Source organism: Homalodisca vitripennis, chromosome X, assembly GCF_021130785.1.
Source record: "Homalodisca vitripennis isolate AUS2020 chromosome X, UT_GWSS_2.1, whole genome shotgun sequence".
In the NCBI taxonomy this organism is placed as follows: domain Eukaryota; kingdom Metazoa; phylum Arthropoda; class Insecta; order Hemiptera; family Cicadellidae; genus Homalodisca; species Homalodisca vitripennis.
The window spans coordinates 53907669-53925590 of NC_060215.1; the positions used below are offsets into that span (position 1 = coordinate 53907669).

At 31.2% G+C, this 17922-nt stretch overlaps 1 protein-coding gene across 1 annotated transcript in view; it reads right to left on the minus strand.

Moving 5' to 3' along the window:
• LOC124368994 overlaps positions 1-1815 on the minus strand; it is a 130552-nt gene extending 128737 nt beyond the window's left edge. Inside the window, exon 1 of the mRNA XM_046826591.1 lies at positions 1742-1815. The gene's annotated coding sequence lies outside the window, so the exon portion shown is untranslated. The remainder of the gene's footprint in view (positions 1-1741) is intronic.
• Positions 1816-17922: the final 16107 nt, after the last annotated feature.

The window sequence follows — 17922 nt, forward strand, 5'->3', positions numbered from 1 at the left end:
ATTGTTTTATTAGTGTATGAATCTCACGAAACATTATTTATTTTAAACCCTATCTTACATTAATTATATTTAGCTCTCCTTAATCATTAAAATCTTAAATTTTTACACTCATTTTTAAGTCTTGTAGCATTAAATTACCGACATTTTCCGATTCTTATAATAATATGACTGTATATTTATATCCACCTTTTTAGGGCCTTTAAATTACCTGAAACCTAACTAATTCATAAATTTTAGGTTTTCATTGAATTTGTAACGATTTTTTTTGTCTAGATTCATGAATTAAAACATTATTGTAGACATCCATTGATCTTAACACTTTTACTTTTTTAGTGTTACTATTAGTCTTTACACCTTTCCGAAGCATTTTAGTTCTACTTTATGTATGTAATCAAAAAATTTTATAATTACTTATTTACATTTAATAATAAAGTTACAATGTACATATATATATTCGTATAGGATATTTATTCAGCTTTTACTTAGAAAAATTACCAATGAATAGAATGCGTTAAACTTTTCATTTTACTGGTGGAAAAAGTGTTTTACTAAAGCAGTAAAACATGTTTCTTGTATCAAAAACTGTAACAGTTCATTTTTCAAAACAAGTTTAGAGGTAAACAACTTTATTTGTATTGTTATAATTACGAAAATAAAAAAATTAATAATAATCTAAACCAACGTAGGTACACTTACTTAAGTTACTTCAAAGAATTCACCTCTACAATTCATTATTCACATTCCTATGATATTGGCATATCGAATGTCATGACCTAATATCATGCTGTTTAAATTAAAATACTCCTGTACACTTAATCATTATACACAATCAAAATAAAATGGATTCTAAATGAGTATAATAGGAGTAAAAGTTTCTTTAAATTAATTAAATTTTTATTACCATTAACCAACTCAAATCAACCATGGAATCATTTCACTTCAACTTTAATAATTAAGTAAATTGTAAAATTTATATTTATATATTTAATAAATTATATTATATATTTAATTTATATTTAAAACCAAAAACATCTACCTGGTTTTACTGATCGAATTTATTTTAAAACTTAAAATTTTAATATTCCATGATTATTTGTATTTTTAGAAGAGAAATTAATTGAATATGTGACTGTATTTTTACGTTTGACAACATAATGATTAATTCAATCGTAAACGATAACTTGTAATGTGTAACATACAATTAAAGTAATTACATTTTTCATTTATTAACACAAAATAGTTATTAAAATCAGACAGTGTTGTATTATTCATAAAAAGAAAAGTCCATCAAATACCACAGTCTTTACTTTGTTAACAAATTTTAATAAGAATTTGTATTAGAATATTGCTATGATATGCAGGTGAAATAATTTGTGAAATAATAAGTGTTTACATATGACGAATATATTTTTTGTGAAGTCACTGCACCGGAGAAGCGAAACTCATATGAACACAAGTTAGTTATCTTCAACAATGTATGATAAGTATTATATATATATATATATATATATATATATATATATATATATATATAAAACATAATATGTATTATTTATAAATTTTTATATAATACATGCTTTGTCTTTTAGTACTATATATATATTATTCAAAATTATTCTCATTTCTTGAAATTCATATATATGCGACATTTGGTGGTTTTTATTTTGTATAGAATTATTTTCTTGTTTATAAGTATATTCATATTATTTACGGAAAAAAATTATTTTAACAGTATACTTACATTTGTAAACAGTAGTCATGTAAGAACCCAGAGCACGCATCCAAGTCTCACCTAAACCGCATAGAGAGGCTAACACACACTGAACAACTTGATCGCACTGCTTGGTCGGAGCGCGCGTGCGTCTCGACATCCCATCACCCCCCCCCCCCATAAACAGCCCCCTCAAACACCCCTATGCCCCCTCGCCCCACCTGATGTTGGTGGCTAAGTAATCACACAGAGAGGGGAACTCACAATTACAATGTTAAGGTTCAGCATTGATGTTGTTAACGATTTGCCCTTTTTTGCGAGTGTGCGGAGAAATACTTATTTGAATTTTTCATTCACATGAAAACTCTTACTTTTAATATTTCTCTGGAAATTTGTTGTTTGGAGTATTAGGAACGAATTTTACCGACCCATTATTTAAACTTATGTACTTTTCAACATTAATTATTTTGAATTGCTATAATCTGAGCATCGGTTAAACAGGTAGTTATAAGCGTATATTGTATAGTGTCTATGTTTCATCTACCTCTGATTTTTGTGAACAATTAAATTGTGAACTGAAGTATTACCTAAGTTTAAAATCATCAATTTTGATGATTACTTTTTCAAAGGGTAAATAGCAGGAAAGAATTGGTTTAAATTCCCATTTTCAATATAGGCAGGCGTTATAAAATGTACATATATTTTAGTATTTCACATTAGTTCCACCAAAAAGTGCATGAATTGTTTTACGAAACACTGGTGTCACAATTAAAACTTTGATGTACAAAGCGGTACACTTTTTTGTGAAAACGAGACATAATTAAATTAAACTCAAAATATTGGAAACATGCCAACCGAGTTAAAGCTATGACGTATGTACACATAAAATGAAAGGATGTTATATCAAAGTATGAGAGGAAAAATTAATATTCTGCTATATTATTCCACGCAGCTGGAAATACAACGGTACACTGCATTAACATGTTTTTATTTATTTGAAAACTGAAAACAATAATAATTTGTTTAAACGAGTTTCCAACAACTTCATTAATCAAATGAACTCTCGTCAGGAAAGAACAAATAAATTGAACAATGATATAAACTTTATGACATGTTTTGTTTTTATATTGGTATAATATACGAGTATAGAGGTATTTTATTTCTCGTACAATACTTCACTGGCCACTTGCGTTTTATTAATACAATTAAAAAACAATCTTTTATTTGTTTTCAACATGGATTTAACATGTTTCAATCATTATAAATAACCAAAACATACAAACATAAATTCCCGGTAATCATTTTATATTTTATAAATTCCCTGTACATTTTACAATACATATATATATATATATATATATATATATATATATATATATATATATATATATATATATATCATATATATAACTTATTTTATTATAAGTATAATGTTAAAATCCTAATTTTTATGCCTATATTATGTATGTCTTCTAATAGAGTAAAGTAAACTCATATCAATTGAATAGGACAAGATGTTAAAGCTTTTCATTTGTTAAATTTTAATGTGACCAGCATTTATCTTCATTTAAATAAAGGAGCAAAAACACACATAAATATATAGAGTTATAACAAACTATTTTTTATGTAATCAGTGACACTTCATCTCCTGGAGGAGACAGCCCCGGAGCGGTGGGGGGGACTCACATGTTACCTAATGATGGTACAAGACTAACGACGAGGAAATTGCTTTTCCACCACTCTAACAAAAATAACACGTAGATAAATTACAAGTACGTTTTTGTGTCACACGTATACGATACACTATCCTCCTACGTGTTTAATTTTTAGTATTTTATATGAATACTTTAGTCATTTTTAAAACATAAATTATCGCATGTATTACAATCTCAATTTAGTTCTTGTACATTAAATGTGTATAAATGAATATGTTTCATTATAACACACTATTGTGTAAGGAAGAGCACATACCTGGTTTGAACTTTAAACCATTAACAGTGATAATAAGGTCAGCAAAGATGTACAATTTATCTCGTACTGTCATGTACTCATTATTTATTATCAGTCTACACGTATGCTTAAAATAATAAGCCTTAGGTGGTACAAGGTACTCTGCTGAGCTGAGCATAACAGGTAAGTATATTAGCAAATGAGCATCCTTTCAATGTTTTATAAAAGAGCAACGTATTTCACCAACATAATGTGCTGTTACATTACCCTTGAGTATGACATTTACGAGTATGTAATACGCAACCCAAAAATTTGCAAATCCTTTGTACAATTCTTGACTAGGTTAATAATTGGTTTAGGTAGAGTATACACAGTTCCCTCTGTAAACGACTTGTCGCAGTTTAAGAAAAAAGAAGAGTTTTCGCCCTTCAAAATAGTCCGATGTGTAGAGAAACAAATGTGTTAAACATTCTGCACTACCAAATTATTGCAACTATTTTAGTCTATACTCGTAAAGGAAATATTGAGATATTGCTGTTATAAGGGACATCGAGAACGTAGCTGTTTAAATAAGTTTGATGACACTTGCAGTTGGAAAAGGTCTGTACATACGTTTATGAGTACATAGACAATGATAATGTATTAAATGTAAATTAAGATATAATGTTTTGATAATAATAACTATTAAATTAAATTTCTACAAGAAAAATGTGTTATGGTATTATGCTAATAAAGAATTGTGTTTGCTCTAATATTACTTTACAATGTCCCAAACATTTTAGTGATGCTCAGTTTGAAATTAACATTTTTAATTCTCTTCAGATCAATACCTGAGGATAGATTTAGTAATAGGTTTTAAATATAAGAAAGATATGTGGATTATAATATTAAAATAGTAAAATTGAGTACTTAAAAATACTTGATGATCTTAAATTGTAAGAATAATCAAAACTATTTACAAGTCAGTGATTTGTATAAAACAATCCTACATTCTCAATACATAACATCATTTTAAAGCAGCATTATTTTTAAATATTATCTGGCGAAAATATCATCGGCAATTATATTTTTAAAATACTTCTCAATCGTCTAAAGCAAGTATCATAAAATCTTCCATATCTCCACCTTAGACCACATTTAGAGGACATCGGCATTCTCTACAGATTCCTCAAAGGCCATCTTCACTGTCCTGAATTATTTACGGAGATCGAAATTAGAGTTCCTGTCAAAACAAGGTTTCGTCACCTCTTTGGTTGGTGTTTCAGGAGTACTGTCTATGACTACAACAGCCCATTTCCAAGGATGCTCCGCCTCTTTATCATTAAGAGGGAAATCCAAAACTGTCGAAGCAGATAATGCAGATTAATGGCTGAAGCGTGGCTTACAACCGATCGCCTAGACCTAATTTCTCTCATGTTATTAATTTTGTTGTTGCCATTGTATATTTCATCTTAAACGCTATTATGCTTAAATTACTATTTATTGTTGTCATCTATATGTTGTTGTTGTTGTTGATATGAGTATCACTTAACTTTTATCTATAAACGCACCACCACTACTCATGAATAAATTTGGTGAACCGTTGGCAAGAAAAAATTACAAATTGTAGCACCAAACTCTTTATAAAGTTAGCTCCTAATATAAATTTTTATATAAACTTAAATAACTTTTGTACATTTTACGAAGTGAGAGTAAGTAACAATTACGTTACGTTTTTCTCACGAGTAAAATGGCAATGAAAGTTATTTAATTTTGTACTACAATAATTTTTTTTATAAAATAGGGTATCTTTAGTTACCCTAGACATTCTGGATACTCGATATCGAGTTAGTTACTCGAGGTAATTATTGAGACAGCCACTTTGTTTAAAACACGTTTCCGTTCTTAAATCTATAAGCCTTTATAATGTACGTCTTGTTTGTGGTTAAACATTGTCGTTTACCATTTTTATGTAAATAAATAATTAATAACTATTCTAAATCTGACCCTTGGTACTAATGAGTACGCTCTTAAGTGTTCCACAAACCTACAATCATACAATAACATTTTACAATAACAATATTTATAAAATCTTATGTTACAGTTTTTTAATGTCAAGGCAATTTCCTGAAACACATAGGTAGGATAAGATCAGGTCACTAAAAGTTGCAGAAAGCCATCCTCCCACTGAAATCCCAAGCCCACTGGGGATCTCCAATCAACCAAGACAATGACGCAAACTGTCCAAGAAGAGTTGGAGCGGAACGGGCGGGAATGGATGTTGTTAACTCTAGATCGTTACAAAGTTACCTAACACCGTTTAACAACATATTTTACTATACCCAGCGTTTGACACCCAAATAGATAAAAGCATACAGGATCCCACTAGGATAGGCTTCACTTACAACGCTTGCTCACTTAAGTAAACAAATTAACAGGCAACCTTACCGAAAAACTTATGTTAGGGGCTGACAAAAATAACATATCCTCATATACAGGGTGATTCATGAAGTTCTCCCCCCACTTCTACAGCACATTGTACTAGTAAAAATAATGAAAAAATGTTATATAAACATAGGTCCGAAAACGCTTCGTTAGCGAGTTACAGCTAGCGAAAAATTTTCGCCTGAATTCCTGGGTAAAGAGTAAAATAAAAGCCATACTGAACTTTTGGAAAGGTTAATTAAGTAAGAAATATCGTGGATTCTTATGTATTTTTACCTGATAAAGCTAATAAAATAGGTTTCAGAACTGTACCTGTAGTAGTTTTTGAGGGATTCAGGGTTAAATGCAAAAAAATTGGGGCACGAAACAATGTTTTTTTTAAGTTTGATGTAAAATAACTTTGTTAAATTGGAAATAAATACATAAAATCAACAAGCATTAATTGTATAGAATTTAATTCTGAGAAAATTGATATAATCAAAGTCTAAAATAAAACAGAAATAAGTACCAAAAAATCGATTTTTATTTAGTATAAAATACATTACTAGCTGTAAAGAAATACCGTACGGTATTTAGTTAAAATAAAACAAAAACAAAAATGTTTGTTCCTTAATGATGAGATAAATTGAGAAAACAAGATTAACTGTAAAATAAATTTGTTTGTAAATAAAAATATCATGTTTTATTACGTTGTATTTTTTTTTAAATTTACATCAAATGTTCGAAAATAAATTAAGCAAACATTTTCCCATTATTGTTTACTAATCATCGAAATGCAGTTTTTTGTTTTATTAATTTCTAAGTTTTAAGCAAAATTTAATCAGGTTGGGCCAACCGTATGCACCTTTTTATAATAGATGTTCGAAAATGAGGCCATCATTATCAATACATTTTGCAGCACGTTTTTGTATTGCTTTTGTTGCGTTTCTTAATTTTTCAGGACTTCCCTGTATCTGCCACAAGCCGAATCCATAATACGGGCAATTAATTCATCACGAGAATTCACTTTTGTCTTGTATACAATGTCTTTCATCCATCCCCAGATGCAATAATCCAATGGAGATAGATCTGGTGATCTTGGTGGCCAAGGGTGAGGCCCCTCCACGACCAATCCAGTGTCCAGGAAATTGATGATTTAAGTAAGCAGAAAACGGCACGTGAAAAGTGGGGAGGTGCTCCGTCATGCTGGAAGTACAAATTTTGTCTGAGATGTAAAGGAACATTCTCTAACAGCTGCGGCAAATCTTCTTGAAGGAAATGCAAATAGAACTCAGCATTTAGGCGTCCAGGTAATATGAAAGGTCCAATCAGCCGATTGTGCAAAAGGCCACACCAGGACATTGACGCTAAATCGGTGTTTGAAAGTTCTGTTCCACTTCCTCATGTGGATTTTCTTCTGCCCATGAGTGTTCATTGTGCAAGTTATTGACACCATCCCGAGTGAATTGTGCCTCATCCGTAAACAAAATACGCTTGTAGAGTTGATTATTAATATTCAAAAAAGTTGCAAAACTCCAAGCGAAGCGGACCATCCCCTAGCTGTAGATGTTGAACCTTTTGTTTTATGAAACGGGATATAAAATTTGTTTCGATTAAGTGACCTCCACACCGTTGACTGCGAAACTCCTATCCGCCTAGAAATACGTCGTGTACTTTACACCTGGACTGCGATGAACAGCCATTAATAACAATATCTTCATCAAGTTGGACAGCTCGTTCATAATTGGTTCTAGTACTTGGTAGTGATCCTGTTTCCCGAAGAGTACGAAAAGTTCCTGAAATTGTTTTGGTATCTGGAATCCTCCTATTAGGGTAACGTAGTTCATATTCTTCTACATCAGCTCTAGCATTACCATTACAGTAACCCAAAATAAAAACCATATCAGCGTATTCCTCTGATGTAAATAAGTAAGGCATTTTTTCGCTGAATAAACAATCGAATTATAACTCACAGAAAAATTGCATTTAATAACACGATTCACAGAAACCCGATCTCCTGCTGTAGCAAAACACCACTAATACACAGTTATAACGTAACAGTACAGAATTACCATTGTTGATCAGCTGTTATTCGTGCGTTACCAACTTAGAAATTAATAAAACAAAAAACTGCATTTCGATGATTAGTAAACAATAATGGGAAAATGTTTGCTTAATTTATTTTCGAACATTTGATGTAAATTAAAAAAAAAAAATACAACGTAATAAAACATGATATTTTTATTTACAAACAAATTTATTTTACAGTTAATCTTGTTTTCTCAATTTATCTCATCATTAAGGAACAAACATTTTGTTTTTGTTTTATTTTAACTAAATTACCGTACGGTATTTCTTTACAGCTAGTAATGTATTATACTAAATAAAATCGATTTTTTTTTTTTTGTACTTATTTCTGTTTTATTTTAGACTTTGATTATATCAATTTTCTCAGAATTAAATTCTATACAAATTAATGCTTGTTGATTTTATGTATTTATTTCCAATTTAACAAAGTTATTTTACATCAAACTTAAAAAAAACATTGTTTCGTGCCCCAATTTTTTGCATTTAACCCTGAATCCCTCAAAAACTACTACAGGTACAGTTCTGAAAACCTATTTTATTAGCTTTATCAGGTAAAAATACATAAGAATCCACGATATTTCTTACTTAATTAACCTTTCCAAAAGTTCAGTATGGCTTTATTTTACTCTTTACCCAGGAATTCAGGCGAAATCTTTTGCTAGCTGTAACTCGCTAACGAAGCGTTTTCGGATCTATGTTTATATAACATTTTTTCATTATTTTTACTAGTACAATGTGCTGTAGAAGTGGGGGGAGAACTTCATGAATCACCCTGTATAACTGAAAACTATTTAGTTTTTAATGTTAAGTAAACCCATAGTTTTGTTCTTTATATTGTTTCAATTACTTAATCAGCTAGATAAACATATTTTTAATTACTTTGCCTGGTTGCACTTCAAACACCAAATTAATGTTTTTATTAATACACTTTAAAATGCTTAAAATGTCTACAACTTTAATTAATAGTAACTTGTTAATTACATTTATTTATTTCTAGTAGTTTTTTTTAAATTAGTTGTATAACCTTTTACCATACTGCAATTGTTGGGATTTGCTGAATAGCGTTAGATTTATTTAAATAGTCACTGTTAATAGTTAGCAGAACGCACCTTTTCTTTTATTTTAACTTATTTTCAAACAGTTATTATATTATTGACAGTTTGAAATTAACTTTTATATTTGAAGCAATAGAATATTCACTATGGAAAATTGATTCCGTTACCAATGACCGGTACTCCTAGAGGTGGTGTACGTTTTTATTCCATTCCTCATCGCTGTGTAGTCTTGGTTATTGGCAATTTTGATAAGAATACAGGCTAAAGTAGCTAATGGTTGGCTATACATATAATGATTGGATGAAGTTTAGTATAATGACTAAATACGGTAGAGGAGTCATTATTGATACTATTAATGACAACACAAACATTTTATATGTCTGTGATGAATAGATCTGTATGAGGATATGCAGTATAAGGAAAACGTTAGCATAATCAAATTAAGGTAGTTTTGATTTTTGTTGTTTGATTTCTATTCAACCCGCTGAGAACAGAAGTATATAATTTCACTTTTCTGTTTTCAGAAGCTTTTAGCATTGTCCCTTTCCATATTTAAATATAAGTCGCACATGCATTTACACTAAATATTAAGCTATATTACAAAATTGTAGAACAAGAACGTACACATAAATAGTCAATAATAGATATTAAAAATAAATCTAAATGTGTTCACTTATGGATAAAGTTTTCTTATACATAATTTTATTTATTTAATAAGGGCTGATAAATGGCTTATAAAATGGAATTATCGTGATCGCACGATTCTGATCACAGGGGATCATGATCATTTTACTAGTTAGGAAATAAACCTGGAGCTGGGTAAGGTTTTTTTATTCAACTTATGATAACATTAGTAGTTTTATGATCAACGTACACTATGTATAAATAACCAATTGATATAGCGAATAACACTACTTCAGCAGTACCGACAACTATGTATACATGTATTACATTATATGGCCAACAATAACTTTGATTTTGTTTGCCAAGTGGCATTGGCTGCATTAAATTATTTGGACTCAACTAGATAGAATCAATAAAACTTAATTGGCTGTGAGCATGCAAGTAATGAAGATAATATAACGTGGATGTGCACCTAGGATCGACGTGAATTAGATATACTATATTGTAAACCAAGTGTTTTTAAAGCAAGGAGCGTTTTAACCTTACGTAAATAATCTGAGTTGAAATTTTACAAATTAATACATTAATAGAACTGTTAAACCAGTAACATATTTTTAATAAGTACTCTTTTGTGGTAGTGTTCATGAAAAATAATGGGGTCCAAATGGGTGATTTTAAAGTAAAATAAACAAACATTTTTAATGGATAGTATATTAGCACCTGGACTTACTACCTGTTTAGATACACTTTTTCAGTCAACAACGGACGGATTCTTATGTTGTTTCCCAAGCACCTAGGTAAGTGGAAAGTACAAGAAAACTTATTTACTTGATCACACGGTAAATAATTATTCAATTTATAATGTTTGCTTTATTTGGTTGTCTAAACACTGCTCCAGATATTATTTTAAAATTGTATCCTAATCCAAAATCTCCTCTTGCTTCTAAAATTGAAACTTTCCCTAAACTTTTATAACCACTAAAGCCATTGCAATCTTTAAATAGAGCGATCTATTACAGCCAAATAATTACCATTCTTTTTTTATTTTTTGCAGTTTCCAAATTGAAAAATAGCTCTTGAAAGGTAAGTGCTTGTTTATCAAATTTAAAATTATAACACTGGAGCAATTTGGATTTATCAAGAACAAGTCTACAATAAATACAGTTTTACAGTTTCAGTTGTCGATGAACCAATCAGTCGTTTCATGTCCTTAGAATATAACTGGACCTGCTAAAGACTTTGATTATGTGCATCATGAAACACTATTCCACAAGTTGGATTGGCATAACGTACGTAGTATTCAGTGCATATGGCTTTCACCTTATCTGAAACTCTGAAATCAAAGTTTGAGCGAAACTGGTCAGATCGCTTATGCCATCAGACACAAAGTTAATATGGCATATGATATCCCATAGGGATCTATCCTCGAACTAGTCTGGTTTCTTGTTTATGTAAACGAGCTGAAATGATCGGACCAAATTAGACGAGTGGTTCGGTGGGAGGATTGCATGACTCTTTATATTTCTTCAAATGCCCTGAAGATTATGAAATTACCATTCCTAGAACTGAGCCCGTGTGTTACCTTAGTTTCTGGAATCATTTATAAAAAGAAAAAAACAATTCAAATCAAATATTCGACATAGTTTTGAAATAGTATTGTAACCTATTATAGTTGTAGAGTACGTGTTTATTGAAGAAGCAGACTCAATTACATTCTTGGAAATGCACCATCATTAATAAATGGCTTGGAAAGACCATGTTGGTAAGTTCTTCAAAGGTAAATTCAAGCACTCATGCAATTTGCTATATGGGAAATAAATTCTTTTATTCATTATTCATTTATTCACTTTGAAACTTTTAACGAACATGCTTTCTTTAAGTTTCAAGAATTGTCTGTATTTGCATTATTTACTCTTAATCGTCATTTAAGATTCCCCCTGGGATAGCTGCAGAACGAAGGACTTTAGATTCGGTTCAAAATTCATTTCAGAGTAGTGTAGAGATACCTTCAGAAAGCTTGAGTTGTTAACAACTCCTGAGAGCATTGTGAAGGGGTTATCAATCTTGAAACTTACTTAATATTTAGATAAGTACTCTAACTTTGAAGAATCAACTGATGTAAATATAATCATAGCCTTTGATACTTTAAAATATTTGTCAACAATATCAACCATTGTGAGGAATTGTCGTTGCGTCTAGAATGTAATTGCTTGCTGTTGGTATGGCTTAACAAAAAAAATAATTAAAATGTACTAAATGCTATGGCACAAATAAGTACTTATCATCACCATCAAGAAAATCTTTGCCCCTTGACAACGAACAGCTTATTTTAAGTGAACGCTAGGCTAGTACACGGTCTTGGTGCATTGGCAAAGGGCCAACCACAGGTAAAACTATTTGTGGAATTATTGACTTACCACCTCCACCTTCTAGTTTTTCTAAATATACTGCAGTAATGCCGATAAAGAAGTGACATAAAACTCAATGGAAGATACTCGTACTGCAGAAGTAGCAGTGGTTTCGAGAAAGTAAACGAGAAGTTAGTGTTACTTTATATTAAACCTAGTAAAAGCGTTGTCACCATCTTCCACTTTTATACTGGTGGACTTAAAATTAATGTATTTCCGTTATATAGGACAAGAAATCGTTGTATAAAAATAAAAGTAAATATTCTGCTAATATCAGTGCTGTTGGCGTAGGGATCGAACTCTAAGCTACTATGAATATTATCAATAAACTCCTTGAAAAGAATCTACTCTATAAATACTATATACGAAATAGTGTCACAAAATTTATAAAATCTAACACATACCAATGTAAATTATGAACTTACTACACAAATTATATTGTATTGGCAACGTACAAAATCGTTTGGGAATTAGATTTAATTTTTTAAAACAAAATGTTAAATGTCAGTAGTGGAAGACGTTAAATCTTTATTTGGTCAAATGACACATAACCATTCAGAAGTATTATGGACTAGCTACTCAAAGGGATCAAATAATCTTGGACGAGTGGGTGTATCTGGTTAGGTGAAACTATTTCATTTATCCTCAAGCAATAACAAACATCAGTACGACCTATATCTTCGTCGGGAATAGGAGTTGGAAGACAATACAGGAGGTGAAAATATAGAAAAGCTGAAGCCACATCCAGCATTTACGATTAATCAAAACACTTCCACGTCACTGAATATTTGATGAAAATAAATTGAACCGTATTTCCTAAGTCTTATACAAAGAGAACTGTTAAGTAAACTTTGCAATGGCAAAAAAAATCAAAACGAGTCAGTGAACAACAATTTTGTGCAGTTAACCACTTTAACGATAGGTATTCATGAAGCTGTGACTACCTTTAACTATGGCAATATTGTAAGCTAAAACATATTGAGATAAAGATAATCCTAGATATGGGATTCGCTTAAGAAAAATTATGGAAACGATGAAGACGTTAAACGTGTTCGGTATTTATAAATGACAGTAAAAATCAATAATTATCCAAAAAAAAAGCCGACTAGAAGCCGGAATTTGGAAAAGGGTCCCTGAGGAAGAATTAGAAGCTAAGTACAAGGAGACTGAGCCATCCTATGGAGCAAAAAGTACTTGTCAGAAAGTTTTCAAGCTAGAGCTTTCAAATGTTTAATAGTTATTTTACTAAAACCTTAGTTGGCCAAGGTTTTACATCCAAAAATTAAAATATAAGATTTTTTTATAAAAACAAATAATTATCATGAGAGACAAAAAGTCAACGTGTAAATAACCCCTGCTGCTAAAATTAAAAAGTAATTTCTGAGAAAGGGTATATCAAAGTACCCTAATTTAACATGGGCGATATAGGGAGGTGTTCCTTTAAATAGTATACTTAATTTAAGATTACGTACCTTATAGTATATGTTTGTAGATTAGAGTGCTGCTGTTTGTACAATTAACATAAAAATAAACTAATCGTTCACGTTCTTATACTACAAAACATTGTACACGCAAATAAACGGTAAATTGTAGTTAAACCCGAGAGAAACAATGGTTTGCTTGACTGTTATAACATGACGTCACTGTCGGGCGCGACGTCACAGGCTAGAGTTGAGTAGGGGCAGGGATAGTCTTGCCCACCTCTTGTACTTTATACATCTTGACTTTGGTTAACATTGAATTACCTTAAAGAAGAAATTATAATTTTGCTATGTGTTCATTCATGAAGTCAGAGGACTAACATGTTCATAACTATGAATAGCAATATTATACGCATATAAATAAAGTTACATTTTCGTCATGCAGACGGTACGGGAGCCCTTCGACTGCAATCACAAATGAAGGGCGTAACGTCAGAATAGTTAAAAAGTTAGAATTTTCTCGGTTAATACTACATACAAATACTACTGATGGATAAATAAATGGATACTACTTTAAAAAAAGTATTGAATATCTGAAACCAACAGACGCAAAGCAAGTTAACCTTCGTTGCCCTCCACTGAAATATACATAAGTTCCTGTATGACTGTTGGAAAATCCTTGCTTCCTTCAGATGAGTTGCTAGTGTTAAATAGTGAGAAAATAAATGTAACAAGCAAAGTATAATCAGCAAACATTACTTGAAAATCATATAGAAAGATTTTTATGTGGGTCAAACGTAATAAAGTCCGTGGTTATATAAAAGTAGATTGTAAAAGTGAGGGTAAGAATTAAGAAGGAATAGTTTATCGTATCAAGAATGGATAAGCCTTCCCTTAGCTATAACGAGAAGAAAGGAGACGGGCATTATTTTATGCTTGTACGTTTATTTATGTTTGATATCAATGGCAAAGCCAATTTTACAACCTGGAATCCTTTAAAAAAACAGTTACTAGTACAGTACTAGATACTTTTAGAGATAGATTTATAACAGAGAATGAAGTGTTATTTGCAAAAAAAAGGATAATTTTGATCAATATCAGGCATTACAACATGTAGCTGAAGCCAGTTAGCAGAAATAATAAGCAAGGCCTATTTACTAACAAAAAATCTGAAACATTAAATTATTACAACATTGAATCACGGGTACAAAAATAAACTACTCAACTAACAGTAAGCAACTAATACTCATTGAATACATCTATTCTAAGTGATCTTAAACCAAGTTCATTAGCAAGGAACTCCGAGGAAACATCAAGATACTCCCAACCCAATCTGAATTCAACCAACCCCTGAAGAATATTCTTTGTACAGCCTCCAGACGATGCACAAAGCCGGCAGTGTAAGGAGACCAGACTGCAGACGCATACTAGACTCCTTGGCTCACCAGGAAATAATAACAATATTAACAAAGTATCCTTAGATTGCCTGGATTTCTCACTATCCTAGTTGAGCGCGTAATAAAACCAACCAGTCTATTAGCGGGTGTCGTTATGAGTTTATATTGTAAATGAAGGTAACGCCAGTCTTTTAAAGACATGATTCTAGGACCTACCTCACTCTTTATAATGTGTATTCAAAAAAGGAAATTTTAACGGGAGCGATGGAAGGTTATGATAGCACACTTAATATTAAACACGTTATTATCATTACACCACGTCACCGCTCTTTCCAGACTCATTTGCAGCTGTTTAGAGCCCACTGTGGAGCTGAGCAACGACGAAACCCAATGCATCCACCCCTGTTACTATCAACAGTGCATTAATATACAAACTGAACAATGAAGGTCCAAGGTGAGCCCCAGGGGAATAACAGATACTTGGGGAAAATCTCCTAACCTAACAACCTAACAACCTTACAGAAAGTCTGGTATGGTAGTCCACGAACCATCAAAACAGAGGTCCTATAATGCCATATCCCTTCAACTTCTAGACTAGAATTCCATGCCTGACACCAGACACCTGAATTCTAATTTGAAGAAGGCCATGGCAAAATCAACTTCTACTCTATCTAGTAGACATTAAGATACTATTAAATAATAATTTACGTTTATTCAGGACAACAATTTCAAAAACATTTGCAAGAGTGACGGATTGTTATTGGGTGGTACTTTTTCACATTAGTAAGGGGTGCCAGACTTTGATAAGAGGATCACATATCCATATTTTAACAATTGAGGAAAAACACCAGCTACTAAAACCTCATCAAACAAACGCTACAATGGCTCAGCAAGTATACTACTACAATACTTAATTAGAGAAGGTGGTACGTTGTTAGGGCCAGCTCCTTTACACGTGTCCAAACTGGGTAATTTAAATCTAATGTCCTATTCTGTGATGTTATGAAAGCTAATATCTTCGTTGATATTATAGTGAACACTAAATAATTAAAGAGCGGTTTAGATCAAACAGATCCAAATTGACGAGGAAGGAATTCACACTTCTCTTTCTCATTTTAATTTTGTGCGGTATTTTAGCTGACATCTTCTAAGATTCAACAAAACTCCAAAAGACTCGTGGTATTTTATGAAATACAATCTTCAACGTTTACTACACGAAGTCTATCTGTGTTCTCGTTATTTAGTGGATTATTCAAAGAATGTTTTTACTAAATATTAAATACATTCATTGATGTATGTATGATATAAAATCAGACTTTTTAAAGAATTACTTATCCATCTTATTGTTATAATGGCAACATAACAATACATAATATACTATAATAAAAGTTGTCTTAACAAGTATCAATTAACTAAATTTATATTAAACATCCAATTTTAATGACTGCAACAAAAAATCGTTTTCCAAGTTATACTTACTTGAAAGTTACTATGTAACTGGAAAAGGTATAGTCTTTATACTTCACTCAATATTTACGAAGGTCTAGGATTATCTATAAGTACGATGTTTATTTATTGAGATTTTAATTTTCTTTAATCATGTAAATTAATATAATACTATGGTCAAAGTAAGATTCTTAGAATAAGCCCGTACTTATTCATCAGTTTGTATCCTACAAGTGTAGGTTATTGCCGGGTTAAATTACGCAAGATTAAAAATATGTGATGAGTCGACTAGTTCACTCCAAAGTCAAGAAAGTGAAATTAGTTATCAGATCCAATACTTTTTGCGTGACCTCATGATCTGAATACACCATTAAATGAGAGAAGTGAAGTTCTTTTTGTCCATACACTGCTGAGGCCATAAAACAATATTAAAATGACAGAGATAAAACTGCGTCCTGCTCTCAATGAGTTGGTCAGATCAAAACACTTACGTATAACCAAATGATAATTTTAATACTTAAATTCAAGTTGATTTAGTATCTTATCTGGTGGAAAGGTTATCCCCCAACAATATATACTCAACCGTTGATGGAAGACTTCCAAAACGTCGTAAACGATTTGCCGATGACGCATGACGACTGTTTTCTCGTTACTATAAATGGAACAGCTGTACAGCAGGTGCCCGTCCCAACAATACCTTACAGTCTCGCACCGTTATGTTCACTAAAGTAGAGAGTACTGCATTGAAAATGTTTTATTCATTCTAAACCACAAGAAAATATATGCTATATTCCAAATAAATGTTAAATTTCACCACCATATTAGAAGAGGGTTGCAAAATTTAAAACCAACCGTAAAAGATTAAGTGCAATGATCGTTATGCTTATTATTAATATATAAGCCACACATTCCCACAAATTCATTTTGTTATAATATGTCAAGCAAATAAATTGTCGTAAAAATTATGCGTACTAGCTGCTTGATATGTTTGATTTAAACTTACGCAAGAACCTAATAGTAAATGTTATTTTTCTAAATACCCATTTACTCAATAATCCAACGCGTGACAAGCAAAGCTTTAATAAGTTTTGTTTTCATTGCACCAGTGACTGTTCTTGTTTTATGACTAGAGCAATTTTGTTAATTATATCAGTCTCGAGTACAACGGATTTAATTGAGTTGCTACTCGTATGTCAAACTTGTGTCAGTTATCATTAGCAAACACACATACAACTTCCGTACATCCAACAAAACTCTAACTCTTTAAAAATAACTATGTAGATTGTTCAACTTTTTTTATTTTAAAATGTTTAATGGATGTTAAAAATCTGTAAATAAAAAGTAAACTAATTTTTGTAATTTTCTGCTATCAATTTTTGAGATGCTACTTACCACTTACCACCTAAATCAGCTAGTTTC